This window comes from Vanacampus margaritifer, chromosome 10 (genome assembly GCF_051991255.1).
Source record: "Vanacampus margaritifer isolate UIUO_Vmar chromosome 10, RoL_Vmar_1.0, whole genome shotgun sequence".
In the NCBI taxonomy this organism is placed as follows: Eukaryota; Metazoa; Chordata; class Actinopteri; order Syngnathiformes; family Syngnathidae; genus Vanacampus; species Vanacampus margaritifer.
In genome coordinates this window covers 26623907-26649864 of record NC_135441.1, presented here as the reverse complement: position 1 = coordinate 26649864, position 25958 = coordinate 26623907, and the positions used below count along the sequence as shown (strand labels likewise).

Sequence of the window (25958 nt, the reverse complement as noted above, 5' to 3'; positions counted from 1 at the left end):
CTACTGGGTGCCGCTATCAGGCCAATACTGACCTATAAGTCCTCCTTGCCAGCAGTTGGCGCTACACAATTATTGTGTTAATTAAAAATGTTCATGGCGCCAGCATCGGTTTCAGTGAGTGCTGGTATCGAACCTCCCTTGCAAAAGTCTTCAATGTGTCTCACCTGCAGGATTTGATTTGAAGAAGTGGAAGTTGACGCGTCTGCATTTGAATGCAATCGGTCGGTTAAGCCGATTTTCACATCAAATGCTTGCGTCGGAGATGTCTTCCCCCAGTGTGGGTGTCTGTGGAGGACACTCGAGGAGATCACACGGCCAGGAGCTCCACTCACTCGGTGTCCTTAACCTGCTGCTGCAAGGGCAACAGGAGGCGGAGTTGGGGGAGGCGGCGGCGGAAGGCAAACGTCCAACGAAGCGCAACTGCCAGGAAGTGCGCAGGAGGCCCTTTGAAGCCGAAACCTTCCAGCCTCGGACGGATCTGTAGAGGGGAGGAGCCAGAAAAGTGAAATACTGTAATGGTCTTGCATTCAGAGATGTGTAAAAAAAACACCAGCCTTCTCACAGAATAGAGCGCATTTTGAGAGGAAATAGCGCATGAATATTTTCTTTTTCAGCACAAAATGCAACCACAGATTGCAAGCGAATGACTTGAGAAAATGTTTTGCAGAAATCATCACAAGTGAAAGTGAGCTTGACACTCCTACATAGCAGAGGGAGAGAAAAGAATGCAAAAAAAAAAAAACAACAACTCCTAAATAGTCACAATATCAAACATCAGAGCAAATATTATGCATCCATTGTGGATTTTTTTTTTATTTTTGTTTTGTGCAAACATTGAGAAACTAGATAGATTTTTCGCTCCCCCTTTCCAGGAACTAAAAGTCAGTGAGGACTGCTGCTGAGGAGATGAAGATGTGTCTGATCTCCACGGCAACCAATAGTGAGGCAGCACTCGCCTCTCGCCGCCCTCTGATCCGCCTTTGCCACCCTCTTCCCCCTCACAGGAGACCCCCCCCCACACCCCCCTCCCTTCCTTCCTGCTCTTATCTATAATAATCCCCCCTCCCACAGACAACAACAGGCCAATCCCAAGAGCCGCCTCACAGGCCGGGGCGGGATTACGGAAGCAGGGAGCCAGTTCCGGAAAATGAAAAAAAAATAAAAAATAAAAAAAGGAGCAGCAGAATCAGATGTGGTGATGTTAGGAAAGTCGGGTGTGGCGTTATAAATAAAGCATTAAAAAAAAAAAAAAGGAAGTGAGGACATCAAAGCAGACAGGGGGCCGCGCTATCACACATGAAAGTGGCGTACTATGGCTTAATGTTTCCTAAGGCGTGTTATAGTGACGCCGCTTTGATTTGAAATGTGTTGTGTGGAAAATGGATTTGCGGCGGTGAGAGGAGAGGAAGCTCGCCGCCATTTCCAACCTGACCTCATGGGCTCTTCAAAGTCTCCACCTGAGCCGTAAATGCGGCAAAGCGGACGTTTGCAACTACGGGGCCGCGAAAGATGATCGGGCGTGATATGGAAATGTCTGCAGTTTCACGTAATTGGGACAAAAATGATTCAATTATTGCAAGTGATGCATCTGTTTGCTATTTATGCCTGCAACATACAAATCTCAGTTTCAATGATGAAATTGGGATGTGGTGTCAAATGTAAATAAAAGCACTACAATTTACGTTCAATTGAATACAGTACAAATACATGATTTATTGCTCAAATTGATCCACTTTATTGGGTGTTTTTTTTTGTTGCAAATATTCACTCATTTGGAATATGATACCTGCAACACATTCCAAAAACAACTGCGACAGGCGCATGTTTGTGACATCATCGTTCCTTTTAATGCAATTTAAGTTTTGCAAAATTGAGGATACAAATTGGTGAAGCGTTGTCCTTTTTTCCCATGATGATGAACAACTTCAGTTTGTCATGTTTTTTGCTTCATAATGTGGCAAACTTTTTTTTCATAAGTGACAGGTCTGGACTGCTGGCAGGCCAGTCTAGTACTTGCACTCTAATAATACGACTCCACACTATTGTAATTGTAATTGTAATTGGCTTAGCACTGTCTTGCTGAAAGAAGCACAGTTGTGCCTGAAAAAGAAACCACACAAATGTTGGGGGGGGGGGGGGTGGGCGAAAAATAAAATTAGTATATATTTTATATTTTTATACATTTAAAAAAAAATTGTTTAGAAATATATTGGAATTTTTGGGGGGAAAAAAACGTGAAAAAGTGAATGTGTATATAATTTTATATTGTGATACTTTTTTTTTTTTATGTTAAAAAATATATTGGATTTTTTTTTTTTACGCGAAAAATCAAATGAATATATATATATTTAGTATTTTTATACATTTAAAAAAAATTATGTTTAAAAATATATTGAAAAAATGTTGGGGAAAAAAACACGAAAAAATTGAATGAGTATTTATTTTGTATTTTTATATACAAATGTTTGGCCACTACTAACAAGACCTGAGAGCTTCCTTTTCCTGCTACATTTTCATGAGTGATCGTGACGAGGACACCAAAGGCGCTTTATTGTTCCAGATGGTCCAAGTTACATAATCAACCTGATTGTCCACTTTTTGGTGGCGTTTTTGTTTGGTGGCGTTCCCTGGGAGTTTTCGTCTCATGTAAAATGTGCCTCGTTTCCATAAAGTCTGGGAAACACTGCAACAATTACGCAGATTATATTTAACATGTTAAGTGTCACCATGTGTAAAAACGATGGTGGTTTAAGGCAATTTCTAGTCATGCTAATTTATTTAGGCTTAAAGCACAGATAACTTAATAAAGATGTGTGGAGGACAATTTCAATGTTGTTATAATCTTCCCCATGAAGTGAGTGAAATTTGTGAAATTTAACCTCAACGTCATCAACCCACAGGAAAGCTCAGCAACTTCCTCCTGTCGCCGTCACCAGCAGGCAATTAGCCGAAAGTAACCCGCCTCCCTCCGGCGTGTGCCCGACCACCTCCCTGCTTTCATTATCGGCGGCGGGGCTCGCTAATGGCTCGACGGCGTCCCCGCCCAGGCTTCTGGCAAACACGCACACACCGGGAAGAATCCAAAAAGAGGAAGAGCCGACCGAGGAGGAAAGAGAAGAACATCGACTTCCGATATGGACGCCGGAGAAGTTTCACAAGTTTGAGTCAAATTGACAGCAACACATTTAACATTTCAACATTTAAAAAAGATGAATATTCATGACCAGTTTTCATAGAAAAAAACTCAAATTGTGTTCAATTAACTTGCTGATGTGCACTACTTTGCATTAACAACATGGCTATGGACACGTTTTCAATGTTGCAAACTTGCTATTTGTTTATGATTTTCTGACACCACACATTGCAAATTATTATCGATGAAATGTATTTTTTAATGAACTACTTTTTGAGTCTCATTTTGAAGCTACTACAACATTTTATGAAAACAGACATGACCGTATGTGTTGATATGAACGTTATTAAATCAAATAATGTTATATGCAGTAAACCACTATGATTACAGCAGTTTTATAAAATACAAGTTGACATGAATACCAGTTTAGGTAGAAGAAAGTTGGTTTGAAATTAAGTATTTCTGTCAAGGTGCTAGTAATAGTTTCTTCATTTCCTTCTCATGTTTGTTTTGAAATAATAACTTCTTCTTTTTTTCGGCAATGGAATTACACCTCTCAATTGTATTAGCCAAACAAAAGTTCTCCCAGCTGGTATTGGTCAAATCTCCATGATTAAATCAATTTTATTGGAAAAAGTTCTTCAACTTTTCTCTTGTTGACGATATCAATAAAATAAAAAAAAAGTGAAATTACGAGTGCAGCATCTTCTTAGAGCGATAATTCATTTCTATTTCAGGGTTTATTTTCCAAGAAATAAAAGGACCATTTTGATAAATATCACAAGCTTTAATGATACTTTCGTTGAATGAACTATGATTTTCGATATGGTGTTTTTTTTGTGTGTTTTGTTTAAAGCATTTTCATTCAAACTGCCGAAAGGACGGACTGGAAAAGGCCAACAAACGCCGATTCACACCATTAATTGCAAAACTCTGGTATGGAAGCGCATGTTTGAGTGGAAAGTTAACTGGGTTTTTGCACGCATGTGAGCCTCACACACACGCACACACACACACACACACACACATGCGCACCTTGCCTGTTTACAGCAATAACCTCACAAGATACAGACGGACTGGGGGTGGGCATCCACTTTCACTTCGTCTTTTTTTTCCCCCTGACAAATGACACCCTGACAGTTGGAAAATAAATGTTAGGGCCCCTGAACAGATTTCTCAGCTACAGAAATAAAACGTGTTGAATGAGAGACAAAGACGAGCGTACTTTTTGAACCCCGATGAGAGCACTGACAAATGACGCCCCGTCACCCCACCCCCTCTCCGTCTGTATATCATGTCTGTTGGGAGAGTTTTTTTTTTTTGGGTCCTCTCCGCAGAAATGTCAGATAGTTAAGAGGTGAGAAATCTATACGGCACAAACACAGATTGAGACGCCTCACTCAAAATAGCCAAACCAGCTTTGGGCGCCCCAACGATAGCGACGAGTTCAAATGCAAAAGCCATTCTTTGAAAATGCCGTGTTTTTCATCCTCGTGGTTATTTATGGTTCCGAGTAGAAGCTAATCATTTGTATTAAAGTGCGGATCGCTGGCATCAGGTGGAATCCTTGCAACTGCAAAACATCATTTCAGGAAACCCCCAAAAATGCCATCTTTGTTCAACCATTGCATCGTCAAAAAGGCCAAGCTATTTTCTTTGACTTTACTGGTGAGTCATCTGTAAAAATAACACACATGTAGAGGCTGACCAAAAGTACGCCACGTGTCTGTAAACTTATCAGAACCGCTGTAAATGTACAAAAGCTAAACGCCGCTTAGTGATACTAAAGTGCAATCAATCGTCATCAAAACTCTACTCATGTCAACTTTAACCTCTGAAAATAATCAAAACAATTGCCACTGTATTATGGATTTTATGGGCGTGAAGACTTTTTCTCACTAGAGAGTGCGATCAAAAGTTTACTTTCAAGTGCAAAAAAAAATAAATTAAACCATCAAGCACAAAAAAAATGAAAATATATACAGTCAGAGGTGGCAAATTCAGGTCCAGAAAGTAAAAACCTGCCACAGTTTGGCTTTAGCCTCAGATGCTAGCTAGCTAGCTCTCTAGCAGGTAAATGAACAACATGGGAGCTAGCTATGGAGCTAGTTAGCTAGCATCTGAGGCTAAACCCTAAATGTGGCAGGGTTTTTATTTTCTGGACCTGGATTTGCCACCTCTGTATAAAATATGTACTCAAAAAAGCGCCCATGATTTCTCGTTCACTCACTGCTGACTGTTTTCTTGACTTCTACAGAAAAAAAAACTAAATAGAAAGCGGACTAACTTCATCGAGCTGATTGTTGTCAACTAGAATTTAGTGAAGCTGACTGCTTTGAAAAAAAAAAAAGTCAAAAATGTTCTTAACGTTACATTCTTTGCGCTGCCATTAACCTAAACACGGTATTTCTATTTAATATTGCATTTGGTATGGGATTTTTTAATAGGTTTTAGGTGAATTAATGAACACACACTCATACGCGCACATGCACATACATATACTCACCCACGTACAAAAAAAAAAAAAATTAAATTAAAAAAATAAAAATTAAATTAAATTAAAATAATAATAATAAATTTAAAAAAAATAAAAATTAAATTAAATTAAAATAATAATAATAAATTTAAAAAAAATAAAAAAAGAGAGAGCAATGATGATGACATGTCAAATCGGTAAAATTACCGAATGAACAATAGCGAGCTCTCCAGAAAAAAAAATAAAAATAAATATTGCATTTGTGGATTGAAGCAGCAAAGTCCTTTTTGCAACTTGCTGTTGACTGAAAATGACATCGCAGTGCCTAATGGCTCAACTTGCCAACATCACATGACTAAACCCAGAAAAAAAGATGAGCCGTGATTGGTTGAGACTGTGTTTTGGGTTGGGTCGGTTGCTATGCCTTTGCTATGGTCATGTATTATTAATCTTTATTTTGTCTTATATGCCTTTATTCTGTCATATAGAGTTGAGCATAGCCAAAAGTTGAAGGAGCATTGACTTGTTTTGAGCTGTCTCGTTGCAGTAATTGAATCTTCCTCAAGCTTTTGATCCACATCGTCAGACGCCACGCTGCACTTTTTATAATCCATCCGCTGTATCTATCTATGCATTCATCCATATTTCATGACATAATTGGAGAGAAATTAGAACTCTTACATGACATAAATCTGAGAGTGACGTCTTAGTGTTGCGGGCAAACGCGGCATCAGTGAATCGGACATCAATAGGCATGTTTGAAATATGCATTTTACACACTGCGCTTGGCGAGCTGTTGCGCCGACCAAACCGAATACCAAAATTCGCGACTCCCAGCGGCTTTTGTCAATGAGACACTTATCTTATCTTATCTTACACTATGCAAAAGAAAATACTGAATAAGAGCAAATACATTTCCCGCCACTTTCCACTATTGGAATATATACGGTCATGTTCAAGAACATTTGAATATGTCTTAGGGCCCGACTGATTTATTGGACGGCTAATTTAATGGCCCCATATGGTTTTTATGTTTATTTTTTATTTTTTAAATACATTGATATATTTTAACATAAGGCAACAATAATGACATTCAACTACCCCCTTTAAAAAACCAAATTTGGCAAAAATAAAAATTAAATTAAATTAAAATTAAACAATTACTAAAAGGACAAAGTCATATAAAACTGTCAAATGTAAAATGTAAGCATTAAGGGATCAAAAAATAAGTTATTTTATTCATTGTAGATATATTTTTTGCATTAATCCGTCGATGAATCCGTTAATTGGAATTTTATTCCACCAAATATCAGAATCAGCCTCTAAAAATCCACATTGGTCAGGCCCTGATCTTAAAAAAAAAATAAAAAAAAATAAATAAAAATAATAATAATAATAATATATATATATATATATATATATATATATATATATATATATATATATATATATATATATATATATATATATATATATTATGCCCGTACGTGACGGGTTTGTGATGACGTCAATCTGTACGGGCTTGTGATTGGCTCCACTGGAGACGATGCTAGTTGTTGTAAAATGCGTACGGAACATGTCGGTTTCTGAAAGCAAAGCATGATTTGACAAGGAGCTGTTTGGAAACGCAACGTGGAACGATGCCATCCTCGACTGGCTTTTAATCGTTGGGATGCGATTTTGTCTTCTTAAAACCTCAGCCTGAAAAGATCAAAAGTGAGAAGTAGATGCACATTTGTGTGTTGGGCTAGTTTGTGGAAGCGTCTTGCTAAACAATTCTCCTGCACGGGATTGCTGCAAATGAGAAACACGCTATAAATAAATATGCAAAAAAGGATCGCAATGGGTTTTGGGGAGGGGGAAATAAAAACGTCTTTGAGAGACTTCTTTTTTTTTTTTTTGGTCTGTTCCATCCCAGAAGAACGCTTTTAGAAAAGAAAAGGGAGTCGTTGAAGGTGCGAGGTAAAAGGAGAAACCTCAGAAGGCTGCCTGACTGCTTCGACTTCCTGAGTAGCTTGAAAATCATCATCCTGCTGCTTGACAACTTTCAGTTTATCGTGTGACTAATTGTTGGATGAGTCGACATCACCATAAGGAACCTTTGATTTCACTCAATTTTTATTTAAAAAAATAAATAAAAAATTTCACTTCATACAGTATTTATTGTATTAAATGGATAAAAAAAATTAATTCAGTTGCAGTTTTCAAGGAGAGTGTCAGTGGGCGGAGTCTCCTGCTGGTGATTACACACAAGGAGAAGGGAGGAAGTATGTGAATGTTACAAAGCACAGTTACAATTAATAAAATAGAACAAATAAAAGAATTACATTTTAAAAATGAGAACAAATAAAAAATAACTATATATATTAAAAAAAAAAAAAGAAAATACAAAGTAAATAAAAATAAAATAAAAAAATAAATAAATGAATAAAAATACATTTTAAATAAGTTTGGGAGGGGCTTAACTTTATTTGTGTGCTTCAGAAACGACACTTTTTTTTTATATAAATATGTGAGCTTGCTGACAGGGTGGACACTTTTAGCAAATTGTTTGTATTTCAGGGGTGATTTTCACTTAGCAGTTAGCAACATGTTTTTGTTTTGTTTTTTTTGCATACTGTTTATCGTGTTTAATGAGTGTGACTGACTTAGGGAAGTAATTCGATGACATTTCAAATATTTACATGGCTTGATGGCAAACGGTGTGCTCGTTGGACATTTAGCAGTAAAAAAAAACAAAAAAACACCTGGTGATTATGAACACTAATGAGTCATATTACAATGTGGTTACGGCATTGACAGAAGTTTCTGGGGATGACTTTTTTTTGGGCTCGTAGACATGACTCAGCATTCATATGTGATTTTTACTTTCCATATAATAAATGTATAAATTCTTCACACAATCACAACATAAATGGTTACTAAGAAAGGTCACGGCTCACTATTGGGCAAGCTCAATTGGTTTTAAAAGTCTAATTGTGTGGTTATCAAGGGGTAATTAATGGTGTAAAATGGAATCAATTGAATTCATTAGGAGCATATTCATTTATTTCCAACTAAGGTCAAAGCAGTAGAGCGAAATGTAAATGTTATGTAAAACTGTTTATAAGCCCTTAATTAGGCAAATTGCAAAGTATTATCCTAAGGACATGCCGCTCTACTTTGTTTTTGGTCCAAGTATGAATATTCACGCAAAAGTGTACGGATTGATGTATTTTATCCTTTGAAGCATTCCCACATAAGTTATTGTGATTTTTATTCTCCACACTTTTTGCCGTGAAACAACTTTTACATAATACTTCCAATTTACACCATTCAAATTTCAACTTGCTTCAAAAATTCACGCCACCCGACGTATTGAACTTTTTCTAAGTAGCACTTTACAAGCCCACTTCCATTCATACAACTGATCGTCATTGCCAGGTGTGACGGCGCACTTGGTAAAGAGCATTGTCCAGTAAGGTTTCAGGTTCAAATCCCACCCTCCGACTGTACATTGCAAATATATCCATGGCCGTTATGCTAAATATTATACATGTATACCAACTGACGATCATATCAGGAAATTGATGACGCTTTTCAAAAATAAATACGCCATTAGCCATGAATTTGAACCAGTCAAGTTAAGTCAGTGCTTAGAGCAGTTGCCTCCCACCTCGGAGAACCCAGGTTCAAACCCCGCTCGGGTCACATTTAATGCATTCAATGGTTTGATACCAACTGACTATCTTATCATATAATTTCTTTGAAATGATTAAATCCCAATTTAGACAGACTGCAGTTCAAGTTTTCTTTTTATTCATTTGTCATTTAACTACAATTAAAAGTGTGTCATTTTCACATCTTTCAATTGACTTCCTAAGCACATGCATTCAAATCTTAGCATTCAGCTTTTCAGCATTCCCACGCAATTTCCTGCAGAAATTGCACTTTGTCTAGTTACCAAATATTTTGGTCATAATGTTGTTTTCTCTCATTTCTGATATTGTGTCACACAGTTAAGACTTTTCCAGCAATGCAAACAAGTGCTGTGAATTAAATTTGGCGATGATGTTCGTCGACAAGCACGAAGGATGAATTGCGAGCGGCAGGCCGCTTATCCCAGCTGAAGGCCAAAATTGTTTTGGTGTAATTGGCGCAACGTGGGTGAAAACAACATCCTCGGCCGTGCAAGGTGCGCTCGTGCTCGGCTCAGGATGAAGACGAGCACGTTAGCACGTTAGCACGTTAGCACGTTAGCACGTCAGAGTCAATACACTCCACTGCAGGGGCGCACGACAAGCCGCAAGCCGCAACAAGTCGCTCCAGCACCAAAAAGAAACATCAATTACGGCAAATTACACCAAAACAGTGTGTAACTCTTCAATTTGTTTAATCTCTGGCGCTGTCGGAGCCGCTTTGGATGAAAGGCGAGCGGAGCGGTGGCGCAAGATAACATTCAATAGCCCAAAGATATTTCGCCTCGCTTGTGTTCAAGCGCAGAGAAAAAGGGAGTTTATTTATGTCTTGCTTGACTTGGAAAGCGTTATTAAAGACCGGGAAATATGACTTGAAAATGTTTTTTTCCCCCTAAGCACAGCTTACTTTCAACACACGCGATCCACATGAATAGCCGGATGCCACATCAGCATCGCTCTGAAGATGCTGGTGACGCAATAAGTCCGCCGCTGGAAAACACTCGCTGTGGCCTCGCTCTCACTTTCAAATGAGGCAAGCGTGTGGAGATTGTGTGGAGATTGTGGAAGCTGCTTTGCATTCAACATTTTCACTATCTTTTTTTTTTTTTTTTTTTCATTTTTACTGTCACTTTAAAGATCCTGTAAAGTAAATGCAGAGATTTGCTTCTAAATACACGACACGTAATTGAAGATAACCGCTGAAGAGAGTGACAGCTATGCAGTTGTGAAGTGTGGAGATATCGGGTTCTATTTTTCGTGCCGAGTGGAAATGTAGTGCACAATATGATCTAAATGAGTGGAGATTTCTTTCTCTTGCTAGTTTCGCAGGCACCTTTCTTTAGTCTTTCCTCTGGTCTCTTGAGGTCTCCCCAATCTGCTGGAATTTAGATGTTTCTGGGGTTGGTGAAAGATTATGGTCTTGTAACTCTGTGGGTCATAAGTTGTGTGTGGTTGGTGCTGGAGTTCACTTTCATATTTCTTTCCTTTGATTTTTCCTCTCGTCTCCTGACAACTTCACGACTCTGGCACGACTCTGAAGTAGCTAAGTTTTGAACCTGGATTTAATAGCATTTCCAGTTGGGACTAACTTCATTTCTATTGGCAGCTTGTTTGATTTGTGTGCGGCATAACAGCTAAATGCTGCTTCACCATGTTTGTTTTGTACTATGGGTTCCACTAATTGACCCGAGTCAGCCTGTGATATATATTTTTTTGTATTCCATTAGCATTTCTTTAATGTAATCAGGATCACGTTATACCTTTGAATCAGGAATTAGGCCATGTTTTCTTCTAGCCTATGCTATGCTAGGCTATGTTTATGTTCCCGGAAATTACGACTCCCTAGAACAAAGTAAGTCTTTGTTGGGGGCAAGGATAAAACGAACCAAGCTGTTGGATAAAACAAGGCAGCAAGAACAAAAATAAAGTAGCAGGAAGTAAGGAAGAAAGTAAACAAGGAAGAAATAGAGTAAGGTGCGAGGAATCGAGTAAGCAATGGAGTTACAAGTGTAGAATTGAGTAAGCAATGGAGTCAAGAGCAAGGAATCGAGTAAACAATGGAGTAAGGGTCACTTCCTGTTGAAATCAGGTCACTTCCTGTTGATATGAGGCCACTTCCGGGTCACTTCCTGTTGAAAACAGGTCACTTCCTGTTGATATGAGGCCACTTCCGGGTCACTTCCTGTTGAAATCAGGTCTACAAAACCTTTAGCCTAGCATTAGCCTTTAAATTGCTTGACTCTTGGCATCATTTGCAGAATGGTCGTTGTATCCGTCGGTGGCACTCGTACCGGTGACAAATTCCTTGTGTGTTTTTTTAAACAATAAAGATGATTCTGACCGAAAATGTCAAGTAAAAATACTTGCGGTGCTTATTAATGAGATTTCAGTCAATCAATCAATCGTGAAAGGTAGCAAATGCTACGGTTGATTATTTAAGAGCGCTGGTTGCTGTGGACAGATGAAGATTTGTCTCATTTCAGGGAAGGGGTGAGAAAGGGGCGGGGGGCATATTGGGTAGGAGTTGGTGGGGGGCCGGACTAAATGAAAGACAAATGCGAGTAGTGCCCACTCAGCTATTTTCCCAGTCAAGATCAAAGGCGTGCCGGACCGGCCGCTCCACGGGAAACTTGAGATGGGTCCTGCCTTTGTTTGCTGTTGCTAGGCGACCGGCGCCAGGCTGAAAGTGTTTGCAGTGGGGTACCAACTTCAAAACCATTTCCAATATAAATTTTCCAGACAGTCCTCGGCTCTCAATTTAGCCGGAAAATGGGACGAAAGTGACAAACGCGGATCGGCGTGTCTTTTAGTCATGCACTCGTCAATGGCGTCCATCCAGGCGGCTTTCCAAACTAAATACAAGCATCGTGAAACCAGATTAGCACCTTTTCCGTCCGCGTGCGGCAACAACGAAGAGACGAAGGAAAGAAAGGAAAAAACGGAAACTTAAATATAGCGTGATGTATTTTGAAGCTGCGGTTGCGGCTTCCCGGTGAAGCTAATTAGGATGCTGTTATCTATTAATGGGCCTCGTGATAGTAACGGTGGCTAGACATGTGTCACAGAGAGCTCATTACATATCATTAGTTCAACACTCCAATAATGTCTTCACCTGCTGAGCACGAGATAATGACTTGGCCCCCTGATATTTGCAGGACGATTGTCTTGCAAGCCAAGCACCACCAGGAGGGCGGAGAGCGGCGTGAAAACGGATAAAGCGCCACAATGCCAAACACGGCGCCTGCTATTTTGCTGCGACGTACGGCGGCGAAAGCGAGAGGCGTTTTGGCCAACTCATTAAATGAACCCGCATTACAAGCATGTTGCAAACCGACGCTCGCTATCTCGCGCCCGCTCGTACGGGACGGGGAGGAGGTACGGGATATTACTGACGGCAGCTTACCTTCCAACAATAGTCCTGCTATTCCTGTCGGCTTGTTCGCCGACGCTTACGTGCACGCAAACACACCCAAGATCCTGGAGAACACTGCAACTTATTGGACATTTTGGCAGTATTGCGACACGTTTGTGTTCAAATTAGAGCTGTCAAAATTAATTGACAAGAAATCTATTATCAAATTAACCGACAACTATTTTAATAATCAAGTAATTGTTTGGAGCCATTTTTTTTAAATTAATTTCAGCATGTCAACAGTAACTGATTTCTGTAGTCCTTCATGAAAGAAGACTATCGATTATCTTTTCAGTATTTAATCAAAATAAGAATTTTGCAAACATCTGTTTTTACTTTGGCAAACAATGACTAAACTGGTAACATAGTAGCTTACGTCAATCCCCTTTTTTCAATCACTATATGAATACGAAGTAGGAGATAAACTCCAATCACTGGTTAATAAATTAGTAATGGGGGGGGATGCTGTTGTGCTTTAATGCAAAATTAAAATGAATCGATTGAATAATCAATCGATTAATTGATTGTAAAAATATTCGATAGTGACAGCGCTAGTTCAAATATCCATTGCTTAAAAGGCTCCAATACCAAAGCGATGTATTTGCCCTTCTATGGTGTTTTCCATCATTTGCATTTGTTTGAAAGTTTTGCCAAGTCCAAACAAAAGAATCAACGGAAAGATTGGCTAGATTCTGAAAAACTTGTAAGTCGGGTCACTTGTATCTCAAGGCGCCACTCACTGTGCATCCATCCAGCCAGCATCCTTTCAATATAATTCACCACGATCAAGCCAAATTATCGCACCTCCAAAATCATCACTTTTCAGGACACCCCCCAAAAAAAATCAAATAATATTAATAATTATAATAAAACAAATACGTGTGGATTGGCGAATAGTAAAAGATTCTTTCAAAAAGGTCAAACTGACATAATTGAGACATTGGAGCTTCATGCCAAACATCAGTCTCTAAACACAAGTTTACATTTTTATGCTCGGGGCATCGTCCTAAATCTGCTCCATTCCTAACATGGCACTTTGCTCGTTTTTGTTGTTTCTTTTTTTCTTTTCTTTTTTTTTAAGGTCCAAGGGTTGGGTTTGGATTGGGTCAGATGCTTATATGTTAAGTTGTCATTATATGTTGGTATTGTTTACAAAAAAAAGAAAATACAAATAAAATATTTGATCACAAAAAAAACAACAACAAAAACATGGCAATTCCTGTTAGCGCTCTTATTCGAAACCATTTCACACCACTTCCAGCACATCACTTAGCGGACTGATGCTAACTTTATGATCGCACAAAGCCTTTCCCATCATGCCTTGCGTGACTGTGTTATGCTGCTCTAATGTGTCATTTTATACAGGCTGTGTGTACAAATCAGGGGTGGCAAATCCAGGTCCAGAAAAAAAACATCCATGCCACAGTTTGGCTTTATCCCCTGATGCTAGCTAGCTAGCTAGCTAGCTCCCTAGCAGGTAAACGAGCACTATGGGAGCTAGCTAGCGAGCGCGAGGAGCTAAAGCCAAACTGTGGCAGGGTTTTTACTTTCTGGACCTGGATTTACCACATCTGGGTGTAATAAAGTTACAGTGGCGTTATTTCAAGTGGTGAATTAAATTATTGCTACTTTTGGTTTTAAATTATTGTGACTCGGTGACAGCCTTCGTAACATAGGTAGCGCAGTCATTGTTTTCTAAGTTAGTGTAACTAAATGGGTGGAGAGAGTAGTAGCCAGTATTCTACTATTTAAAGCTGTGTTGTGTATTATATTCCGTCAAAGTATTAACCTAAATTAACCGCTCATGTTAAAAAGCTTCTTTTTTTTTTTTCTTTTTTTTTTAAATAACTGCTGGCTGACAAACGAGCAATTAAAGAAAAATGAAACCATGTTTATCTCCTAATATATTTGGAATGAAATCATTAATTGATGCTTGACAATTTTGTATATTTAAATGTCGGCGGCCCCCTCCAGAGCGTGCCTGATTGAAATGGAAGTCATTTTTAGAAGGCGGCACATGGCACAGCGGCAGAATGTTGACACGCTGGCAGCCGACAGCGTGCGCGCAATGTGTACATTTCTATAGGTTGGCCGGCGAATATGGCGGCGAGCTGTTGGAAGGCTCCGAGTGCAATCGCCACAAAGTGACCTTTGTGTCTGCAACGCCCAAGATTAGACTGGTGCTGGGCCCGCCTTGTGTTTTCACTACTGGAGCCAACTGGCACGGCGCGGGCGTCCTCTCCCCGCAGCTCCCAGCCTGCCGTGATCACAATGGCCGGCTCCTTTCGCATGGCGTGCGAAAAACACAACAAAAAAAGGGGCCGGCCGACCGGCAGAGTTTTCCGCAGGAAACGACACAACTGACCCTCCGAGGAAAAATACTTTTGGAAGAAGCCACTGACGGGACTTTGGAGCGCATGTCAGCTTGTAGCTCCACACTGACTTTCTTTTTAGAGTGCAAAGAACAGAGCGTTGGTGAGGATTCCACATTTCGATCCTCTCATGTGCTGCGATTCCTTCAAAGTTCTAACAACCAAAAATGGCCTACATTGAAGTTTGCCACCAGCCACTCGGCTGTGTCCTCATTTAAACTGCTGCCTTCATTAATAGTCAGTGTGTGCGCGCGTGTGTGTATTGTGCACAAAGATGAATCCAAATAAAAGTCAATCAACAGCTTTGCTTTTTCGAGGGAAATATCTTTGGACACGCCCCCTCGTGTGACAACATCAGGAGCAAATTATTAGACTTCAGTTGGTTGTCTTGCATCACCGATGGAGAAATACAATTTTTTTTTTCTTAATCTACCAATAAACAAAGCAGTGGCAGACGTTGGCATGTGCGACGTGTGGACGCACAAAATGGCAAGGCTGTAATTTGCTTGCTAATTGGCTTATAATTCAATATATTGAAAATAACCAAATATAAGGTCCTTGCTGATGTGTTTTCATTGGTATGTGAGTTTTAGAGGGGCGAGTGAGCACGAAAGGAGGGTTCTTGCACAGGATGCCATTCAAGCTAGGACAGCCATGGGCAGGGTCAAAATATTAGGAACAGCATTACTGCAAACTATAACCAGAATTTTTATTTTTTTTTAATGAACACATGACTTGACAGCGTCCATTTAAACCATATGTAAATGGACTCCTTTTTTATATAGTGCTTTTCGATACTATATGGTTGCCCAAAGCGCTTTACAATTCAAGCCTACACATTCACACACCATTGGTCGGCTGCTGCCATGCAGGATCGAACCCACAACCTCACTCAACCACCGAGCCATGCCGCCCTGAGATCACCAACATGATGCCCCAACTCTCAACATGGTGCCCCGAAGAACCATATAAGTAGCCCACAGACCTATTTGAAAAGCTCATCAGTGGCCGGACATTGTAATTTCCTCGGAATGTAGAATTAATTGATCATTAACTTTTTTACTCGCAGCCATTTTCACTGAAGCAACCCCCTTCGCTCCTAGCTGTTTTACCTGATTTGGACTGATTTTGCAAGGCCCACAGAATATTGGGTTCTATTGCTATAAAAAATGTGGAACCTACCAAAAGAGAGATTAGAGTCTCTTCTTTCATTAGGAAAAAAAACAAAAGTTTCATAATTATTCAAAACACTGGCCCTGGCTGATCTCTTATACTCTGCTGCCACCTGCTGGCCGTTTTTTGTAATAACTACCATTGCTTTAAGCTTCACGTCAGAAGCTGTATCAAATATCAAAGCTCTAGCATCAATTTTTTTTTTTTTATAGAAAAAAAAACATATAAATACGTTTTTGGGTTTGAACGCACAGCTCAGTTGTATTTACTCTAACATTGAAATATGATACATTTGCATTCAAACTTTTGTTTTAAAACATCTAGGCACAAGAAATAGCTCTCGCTTTCAAACAGGTCAGTAAACAAAACGTTATTATCTTTTCAAAGGCAGCCATTTTGACTCAAAACATTATGATAGTGTGGGTGTACCTAATATTGTGGCCAGTGAGTGGCAATAACATCGCAGACTTGCCACCGACTGGCCGCTTTTCTCCCCCCCCAAAAGACTTTTCTGTTTCAAAATGATCAAAAAAGTGAAATCTATTGTTCTTAGATTCCCTTTCCCTGTAGTGCGATATCATATTTAATAAATCATCAAGAATGGCGCTTATGAATAACGCAGCCGCATCACTAAGTGTACATACTGTATCTTGTACAATACGCAATCAAATTACACGATGCGAGCTTTGAGGGTCACGAAAAGCAGTGGGAAGCATTTCTTGAGAAGAAACGTAACCGTTATGCGCTTCTGATGTATTATCACTTAGCGATTATTAACAGCTCGTCCCTATGATGTGGCAGTTGAAGAGTTGGATCTTTTCTACCACTGGCAGCGTAAAACAAAGACAGCCACCTCTCACCTCTGCAGACGACTGCTGCCTGAACCCCTCAACAGCCCCACCGAGGCAATAAAACGGCCGAGTGGCCATTGAAGGAAAGGAGCAGGAAGAAGGCAGACGCTTTACAGCGAGCTCGGTGTGAAAAATCAAGATTCGGGAACAGTAAACATTGGAATTCTCTCGGCCCAGAGGTCAAGCGGCCCAGTTACCTTTCCGGGCCCTCCCCCCCTCACCAACCCTCCAGGGCGCCCGCAGGGGGAGACCCCAAACTGCACGGCACAGTTGTGGCCCTTCAGGTGGAAACAAAAGAGCCGTCGTGGTGAATCACGGCCGAGGATAATCATTACTAACTTGATTTACGCCAGGAATGCCTTCAGTTGGAAGGAAAAAGAAGAAAAGGGAGGAACAAAAACATGATAGTACGCACACGTCACTCTGCTCTATTGTTCTGCACAATGGATTACATTGGATTAGATTTAGATTTAGATTCACATAGATGGATAGAGTTTGGTTGTTCTAGTAGGCTTTTTGTTTTCATTCATTTTTATATTATGTTTTAAATTGATTTTTATACATGTAAATGTATGTTAATTTACTGCTAATTGTATTTATTTATGTTTTATATCTTTGCATTTGCATTCAGGTTGTTCATTTTCATTTATTTCAAATTTTTGTTTATATTTCTGAAATATGTTTTAAGGTTGGTCATTTTAGTTTATTTTTTTTATTCATTGAGTATTTTTAAATTAAAATGTATTTTTACGCCTATGTATTGTGTATTGAGGTTCATTTTTATTTGCTGAATTTCTATTTTTGTATTTATTTATGTTTCCATTCATTATTTTCATAAATGAACGAGTTGATTGTTATTTTTGTATTAATTTATTTTAAATCGTACATAGTTATGTACTTAGGTTGTTATTTTTTTTGGTTTTATTTTTGGTGAGAGAAAAGTGCCAAATAATGACTATTAATAGCGCAATTCATTAAAACATTTGTTAAACTGACAACACAGACGGGGATTTCTTATTGTTTTAAGTCTTAAATTCTTATCGTGTTGTTTCTTCATCTTCAGATGATTTGTTGTTGTTGACGCCACCAAGGTTTACATTTGAATACGTGGAATAACTTACATTTTCCCATCTAATAAAGAACCTGCATCATTTGTTTTGATGGTTTCGTAATATTGGAATATGGATTTTAATGTTCACCCACCCTGCATGTCTGTTATGTATTTATGTTGTTAATATTCCATGCTAAAGACGCTCAGATTAGCTTGCGAGTCCAGCATATAATGACAAGTAAAATTAGCCATTATAAGAAAGTGACTGAAGCCAATTACACAAGATTGCATGTTATTTTATTTGACTGTCCCAACTTGACTTTTTTTTTTTCAAATATCACGCGAGCGTATTCTCACGCGTAAACTCTGGATTTATCCGACCAGCCGCGTAGGCGCCATCTTAAGCACGATGACATGACAAGTTTAAAAGTCTTGATCTTTTCACTGTGTTGTAGGAGAGGATTTGCTCTGCCCTTTTCATGTTGACAGTATTAAAAAGCTGAAAGGAGTGCGGGTAAGGGGAGGGGGTACGAGTGGGGGAAAAAGGGGGGTGGGGGGGGTTGACGTCACAGGCCGGGAGTCACCCACCGTGCGTTCGGCGTCTCCAAGTAAAGACTTATCCGCAAAGGAGTCGGGACGCACAATGCGTGCGGACAGGCCGTGAAAGTACGATCATCATCAGCTCTGAATGCAAAAAAGAAAACATATCGGCCGCAAAAAAAAAGGGAGGCTCATTCCAATTCAGCTGCGTTGTTAGGACAACGAGAACCATCCCTCAGATGATTAGTTCCACTTCAAAAGAATTTACTTTCCGCTGTGGAAACGTCCCCCTTTTGTGTCCTTACACAGGCCCAAAGACGAATCGTATGTCTCGTCGGCCTGTTTATTATTCCTTCTGTTCACACTACAATTGTATTAAATAAATAGAGGAGCGCTAACAAAGGCCTATTAGCCCATAAACATGTCCTCGCGCGCACAAAAAAGGAGGCGAAATCACAGTCTGTGCTCAACAATTTAGCCGACTGTGGAAATAAAACACACCTCTTAGGCTCCGAATGTTCTGACAGCGACACCATGACGCAAGCGTGTTGTGCTGCGCCGGCTTTTGTCTTACCGGCGTTTGTCGTGTGTGCCAAGAAGCGGTCGAGCGAGGGCCCTTTTTATTTATTTTTTATTTTTTGCCCCCGCCAAAAAAAACGATGAATGAAGCGTCCCTCGTTTGTTTCTGTAAGACGGCGGCTGCATGTGTTCCCTTGCCGCTCAACTTTCAATATCAACATCGGCAAATGCCGATTTTCACGTCAGGAGGCGCCAACGTGGATTGTTAGCGCACGATTAAACGAGCAATTAAGTCGATGTGATCGCTATCAGGTGATTAAAAGCAAATCACAAAGCAGTCGGAGAGGATCATCGATTGTTTGGAAGAGGCTCCATTTCAATGCGAAGCGTGGCTGCTTTATTCACAAACAACATGCGGGCGGGGAAAAAAACAAGATACAAAAGGAGGAGGGCGGAGAAAAAAAAACATCTAAACAAGAGTGGAATCAAACGCAACTGCTTAAAAGTGACACCTACTTTGCTTTTACTACATTTATTTCACGAGCTCTAGCAGGAGGTATAAATACATGCAAGTTTATAAACTCTACTGATGACACAACTACGCATCTATACTAAGCATATACAAAGGGCGGATGCAAGCGCTTTTATTTGGTTGTTGTGTTTTCATAAGATTTCCAGATGATAATTTGGTGCATGACAAATGATTTTATCTGAAGCCAATCTGCTAAATACATTTTTTGTTTCACTTTGCCGTAGCAAATAAAGCAACACACACACACACTGCAATTCATAGCGAAGGCGCCTCTCTTTCAGGTAATTAGTTTCCCCCTTTTGCCAAGGAACCGCGCATATTAATGAATTGCAGAGTGTATAACTACGCAGAACATTCTGTAGAGTAGATTTGATTCTATTTAGATAAATATGAATCTATTTAGAGTGGGACCAAATAGACTCGGCCGTGTGGTTCAGGGAGTAAATTGGCTGTCTCCCATGTTAAAGGTCGTGAGTTTGTTCGTCAACCCTTGAGTGACTTCTATTTTCTTCAATTCTTTCAATTCTGTCACACATCGGTCAAACACGGATTTTGGTGCAGTTGAGAGTTGTTTTTTTGCTCATCCCTGCGCTATGACAGCCAATCAGAACGGAGCAGCGAAAGGAAGAGTGCTAATGCTAACGTCGTAGCTCATTAACTCTTTGACTGCCAGACGTTTTCAGAAAAGGGATGCCGTGGGTGCCAGCCGATTTTAAGCATTTTGACTGATCTTTCAAGGTCCATAGAAAATTATGTGTTTGGACTATGGAAACACACATACTACCAAAAAAAGATTGGACTCTCATCTTTCATCAGAAAAAAAAGTTTGTTTCTACCTTATTCCGTTTTTCAGTAATCAACAATAGAAAATGGTTAGTTTCACCTCTGTTTTGAAAAAAAACGCCTTTTAACGTCTTTGGCACTCCTCCCTAGGATTTTATTAAACGTTATTTAACGTTTTTGGCAGTCAAAGAGTTAAAACCACTAGCTGCTCACCATTATAAGTTTGGAAAAACTAACCTTTTTTTTTTATACCTATTTAACAAAAGTTTTGTACTATTTTTAGACCATGAAAAAAAATGTACAAAATGACAATTTTGTACTATATCCTTCAATAAAATGGACAATCGGCTACCCTTCCCCTATGAGTTTGTTAAATCAAGGTTCTATTGTATTTTGAATTATGCGCAGCCCATGAAAAAACACAGAAACAAAAGTAGCTGTTTGTATTGCAATTTGTATGCGATGGAAATGTATGCTGTTACTCTTTTCAAACGGATTTTTGTGGTTATTTATGATTGCTCTCGTGGCCTGTGCTTGCCAATCAACTCCGCCGCGTGGAAACACAAAATAGTAGAAGCCGACGCAGTAAAAAAAGATCTCAGCATGACTAAATGTCACCAAGGGAACTTTGCATGATGCAAATGGGCCTCCTGTTGCCTCTTTTCCAGCTACAGGTGAGACAAAAACTTTCCGCTTTTGTTCTCTTTGTGTGTGACAAAAATGCACTGCGACGCTTTTCCTTCACAAAATCACACGAGACTCAGAAACATTTCAGCACACTCAAGTGCAGCTTCAAACATAAGATGGATGTTACCTTTTGACTACGTGGACATTTTTTAAGGGTCTCCAAACGTGGGGAAAATGCACATTTCTAGACTTGGAGTAAAAAAAAAAATTTTTTAAAAAAATTTTGCTCTTAAAGTGCCATTATTCCACTGCAACCAATTTCTTTTTTCATCTGGCAAATTTAAATCCAAATTTGAATAGCTTGAAATGAGGGCATGCGTTTTAAAATACCAAACTATTAAACCACTTTCTGAAATTGCAAGATTTGTTTGCATGTTGCTTAACTCGTTAGTGAATAACACATGAATCTTAATGGCAACATTTTAGTTTATGCAGGAAGTGAAAAGTGTTGCCCAATTTGGTAGTGGTCCAAATTGGGATTGTTTGGCTTTGGTGGGGTTCTGCACTATAACATTAAGTATTGTTGTAGTTTGCTAGATAGTTTTACGGGACATTTGTTAACTCCTTCCCTCCCAGCCATTTTCACTGAAGCAAACCCCTTCGCTCCCAGCTGTTTTACTGGATTTTGACTGATTTTGCCAGGTCCACAGAATATTGTGTTCTATTGCTACAAAAACATGGAACCCACCAAAAGAAAGATTAGAGTCTCTTCTTTCATCAGGAAAAAAAAAGTATATTTGTATCTGTTTCCCGCAATTAGGATTAGATTATAGCTAAATTTCATCATCATTCAAAAACATGTTGAAAACACTGGGGAAAGAGCTTGTTGTAACATCGCCCTGGCTGATCTCTTATACTCTGCTGCCACCAGCTGGCCGTTTTTTTGTAATAACTACCATTGCTTTAAGCGATATCTTCATGTCAGAAGCTGGATCAAAGCCTGCTGTATAATCGAGCATGATCATGCTGAGGAAGTAGGTAACGACCAATCATGGCTCAGTTTGCTGACCAAACTCAGAAAACAGGTGATTGGTCGTTACCTACTTCCTCAGCACAGGTGATGTCATCTTCAGTAAACAGCAAGTGGAAAAATTTGTATATTAAGGTATTAATTGTACATTATTTTTTTTTTTTATCACATTCTATCTAAACAAAATATGAACTGCTGAAAACGGCTCAATGAATCAAGTATCCCCTTAAGTCAGGTCACTTGTATCTCAAGGCAGCCCAGTAAACGTTTTTTTAGGAATACAATCTTGTTTTTGATGAATGCTTGTGCCTTCTATGCTCCTGTATTTTTAACTCTTTGACTGCCAAAAACGTTAAATAACGTTTAGTAAAATCCTATGGAGGAGTGCCAAAGACGTTAAAAGACGTTTTTTTTTAAACAGAGGTGAAACTAACCATTTTCTATTGTTGATTACTGAAAAACGGAATAAGGTAGAAACAAACTTTTTTTTCTGATGAAAGATGAGAGTCCAATCTTTCATTTGGTAGTATGTGCGTTTCCATAGTCCAAACACATATTTTTCTGTGGACCTTGAAAGATCAGTCAAAAATGCTTAAATCGGCTGGCACCCACGGCATCCCTTTTCTGAAAACGTCTGGCCGTTATAGAGACATTTGAAGCGCCGCTATATTTTGTCAGGTGCTACTTGGTGTGTAAAACGTCAGCCAACCACTGCCTTCAATAAAGCGTAAGAGTGAGAGAAAAAGCCTTCCAGCTGCTGCTGTTTTTCAATGTGGCGCACGTGCGGGTGCAATCGGAGCTGTTAAAACGGTGCTAAAGATCAATGGGATGTTGTCGTTAGCAGGGGGGAAAGACGCGTTGAGGTGGCATCGCAGGTTGTCACGTGTGACGCTTGCGCTAAAGAGGCGCCTGTGAGCAGTCAGCGGCTGCAAAGCGGCTGACGAAGCGGCTCGGGCCTGCGCGAGGTCATCATCCCGGGCCTTGCTCAAATGAGATGCTGTGTACGCGCCTACTCGGGGAATTTAGCAGCAAAGAGAAGGAGGAGGAAGTGCACCTCAAATGGGACTATTAATAGAACCTCCACTTTCTTAACTGGGGAATCGATATTATTATGCGCTTGAAAAATGAGATCAACTATGTGGGTCAGTGGAATTTCTCCGAGAGTGGCGAAGACGGTTGCTGCTTGCTGACAACAGATCTAAAGAAATTGAGCAAGTTTTTTATGAAAATGATTTGGGCAGAGCTTTAATTACAGCGCCGCTTTTAACTGATTGAAAGGGAGCCCGCGTCCACGCTGACGCCGGTGCGAGGATGGCAGGCCTCATTATTTCTTTGCCCGACTCCTTGATTGTCTAAATAGGCTTCATCGTCTAAATAAAAGCACGAGTGGATTGAAATGTTCAAAAGGAAAATTTATTTGGGAACGTGGAAAATGATCAAAGCGAGTCGTCTCGGTAACCTCGGCGGTCCGCGAGGGCCCCGATACTACGCGGGGACTTCAATCCTTACACACTGGGTTTCATTTTTAACTCCGGCGACAAGCAAACGGCGTCTCCACCCTCAACATCTGTACAGGATGCGGCGGGCTCTCGGGGGGGGGCGCAACACAAACGTATTAACCTCCTCGCTGCAAATGACTGCGATTATTAGCAGCCGGCAAAAAAAAAAAAAAGAAGCAGTGGTTGACATAGGATATGATGAAATGTAATTACACAATATTAGATACACCTTCGCAATCTAATAGGATCTCACACCGAAGCAAAATGGAGCCATTAAAAAGATCATTTGCACGTTGATGGGGTATTCATTTAACAATTTTGTTAATATACTTTGTTCTTCTGGTCGTAGAAGTGCAACATACAGCGTTTTGTAATTTACCGTTACCGTCACCGCATGCTACAAAAATACACCTATGGCTCATAATTAGCTCTCTGACCTTGCGCTCATATTGGATCTCATTGGATTATGCACGTGCACCAAATGAAGTATAAGCGAGAGTGTATGCGCTCGCTATATGATGCAGATGATCAGCGATTAACTTTTTTTTTTTTTGATGATTCAAGATTATCACGGCCTCTGGCGTCCTTTCCTCGCCTTGTTGCGGGGCTTCGAGCTCATTTTAAGATCGCATCTTAATACACACAACTCATGAAACATGTAATTTGCTGGATCGGCAGTCTTGTAAGTTTCTATCCTTGCCATTATTCATGGGAATTGCAATGCAGTCGATTGGGTACAGCGCATAGAAATCAGCGACGACGCTACGGGAAAATGTTGCATATGTATAGCATCAATGTTTCTGTATCTTTAGGAAGCAGGTGCGATTTAACAGACAGGTAAATACATAACTGATGGTTTTGCAAAACAGCAGAGGTGGCGGACTTGAGTCACATGACTTGACTCCAGTTACAGTTAAGTCACCAATTCTAGGACTTGGGACTTGCTTGGCAAAAACTCATGAAACCGTCTTGGACTTAGCGACTTGAACTACTTGATAGTTTTGCAAATGAAGCCATGTCAAGCCGAGTGCTGCGGGTGCTAATTGTGCATTCGAGGAAAGTGGGAAGTCAGACTTTGCCCGACTTCAAACCAGGAAGTGTGCAGGGGAACGCCCCCTTGAACTCGGAAATCCCACTTGCGGCGTCGGTTGGGGGAAAAAGGACCACGACTTCAATATGATGTCACTCAAAATGGCGACCTCCATGGAAACACATACCGTGAATAGTAAAACACAATTAATTCAAGTATAAAACCAGATAGCTTTGTTTAGTCATAAATATTCAACATAAATTCACGTAACACAACATACGTGACAGTATGCCGCTATCGCCTTGCATAAAATTATACGGTGAACTATACTGGACTGTATGGAATGCTTATGAAATAAAATAAATACATAAATGAAGCAAAATTACGAGAAGGCAAGTTTGCTGGAGGTCAAAATGTGTTTTGAGGATCAAAAAATATATATTGTCACTATACGCCATTTTAGTTGTTTAACACTTTCAGGTCCAAAGTGGGAAAAGCCAAATCCGACTTCCGACCTTCCTCGAATGCAGCATAAGCATTGGAAAGGCAGGTTTGTTTCGAGCCCCCTTAACTACTCATAACCAACCCAATAAATCTGAGTTGAATTGAGTCTACATATATTGTCAAATCTATAACTTGTCGTCAATGAAAATTAACTGTAAAATAGCAAATAAAGCTAGCAGGGATTAATAAGGCTGAATTTGCCCTCTTGGGCGCAAACAAACCTAAAAATGGCAATGAGCTTTATGTTTTAGAATAAATACATCATTGGTGTAAGCAAACAACACATTTAATAAATAATAGAACGTTTTATAGCATTGTTTAGTTCCCTTTAAGTCAGTCCTCCACCTCAGAGGTGGCAAATCCAGGTCCAGAAAGTAAAAACCCTGCCACAGTTTGGCTTTAGCCCCTTGAGCTCGCTGGCTAGCTCTCTAGCTAGGGAGCTTGCTAGCTACTTTCTGGACCTGGATTTGCCACCTCTGCCCCACCTCTGCCACTGACGACTAGCGTGCCTCTCTTAGACATACCGTTAGCATATCTCCAATCCAAGGTCAGGCCGGCCGCTTCCGAAATGCGTCACCTGGGCTCCTCAAAGCAGCGCTAGTCGCTAATTACTCCCTCGCACTCCCCTTTTAGCCATCGGCTAGCGCTACAACTATTTGCGTCAATAGTTCTTTAACTTGAGACGAATCCCAAAGACACAGCAGTCTGCCCGGCTTCAACTATCAATGACAATAGGTTAGCGTGCCGTG

At 40.0% G+C, this 25958-nt stretch overlaps 3 long non-coding RNA genes across 3 annotated transcripts in view; 1 reads left to right on the top strand and 2 right to left on the bottom strand.

Annotated features, from left to right (window-relative positions):
- Positions 1-173, bottom strand: part of LOC144058753 (uncharacterized) — a 37693-nt gene extending 37520 nt beyond the window's left edge. The window contains exon 1 of the long non-coding RNA XR_013295468.1: positions 33-173. This is a non-coding gene — a long non-coding RNA (uncharacterized LOC144058753). The remainder of the gene's footprint in view (positions 1-32) is intronic.
- The window catches only part of LOC144058756 (uncharacterized), a 38628-nt gene extending 34892 nt beyond the window's left edge, over positions 1-3736 (top strand). The window contains exon 4 of the long non-coding RNA XR_013295472.1: positions 2901-3736. This is a non-coding gene — a long non-coding RNA (uncharacterized LOC144058756). The remainder of the gene's footprint in view (positions 1-2900) is intronic.
- LOC144058754 (uncharacterized) overlaps positions 334-25958 on the bottom strand; it is a 102756-nt gene continuing 77131 nt past the window's right edge. The window contains exon 3 of the long non-coding RNA XR_013295471.1: positions 334-478. This is a non-coding gene — a long non-coding RNA (uncharacterized LOC144058754). The remainder of the gene's footprint in view (positions 479-25958) is intronic.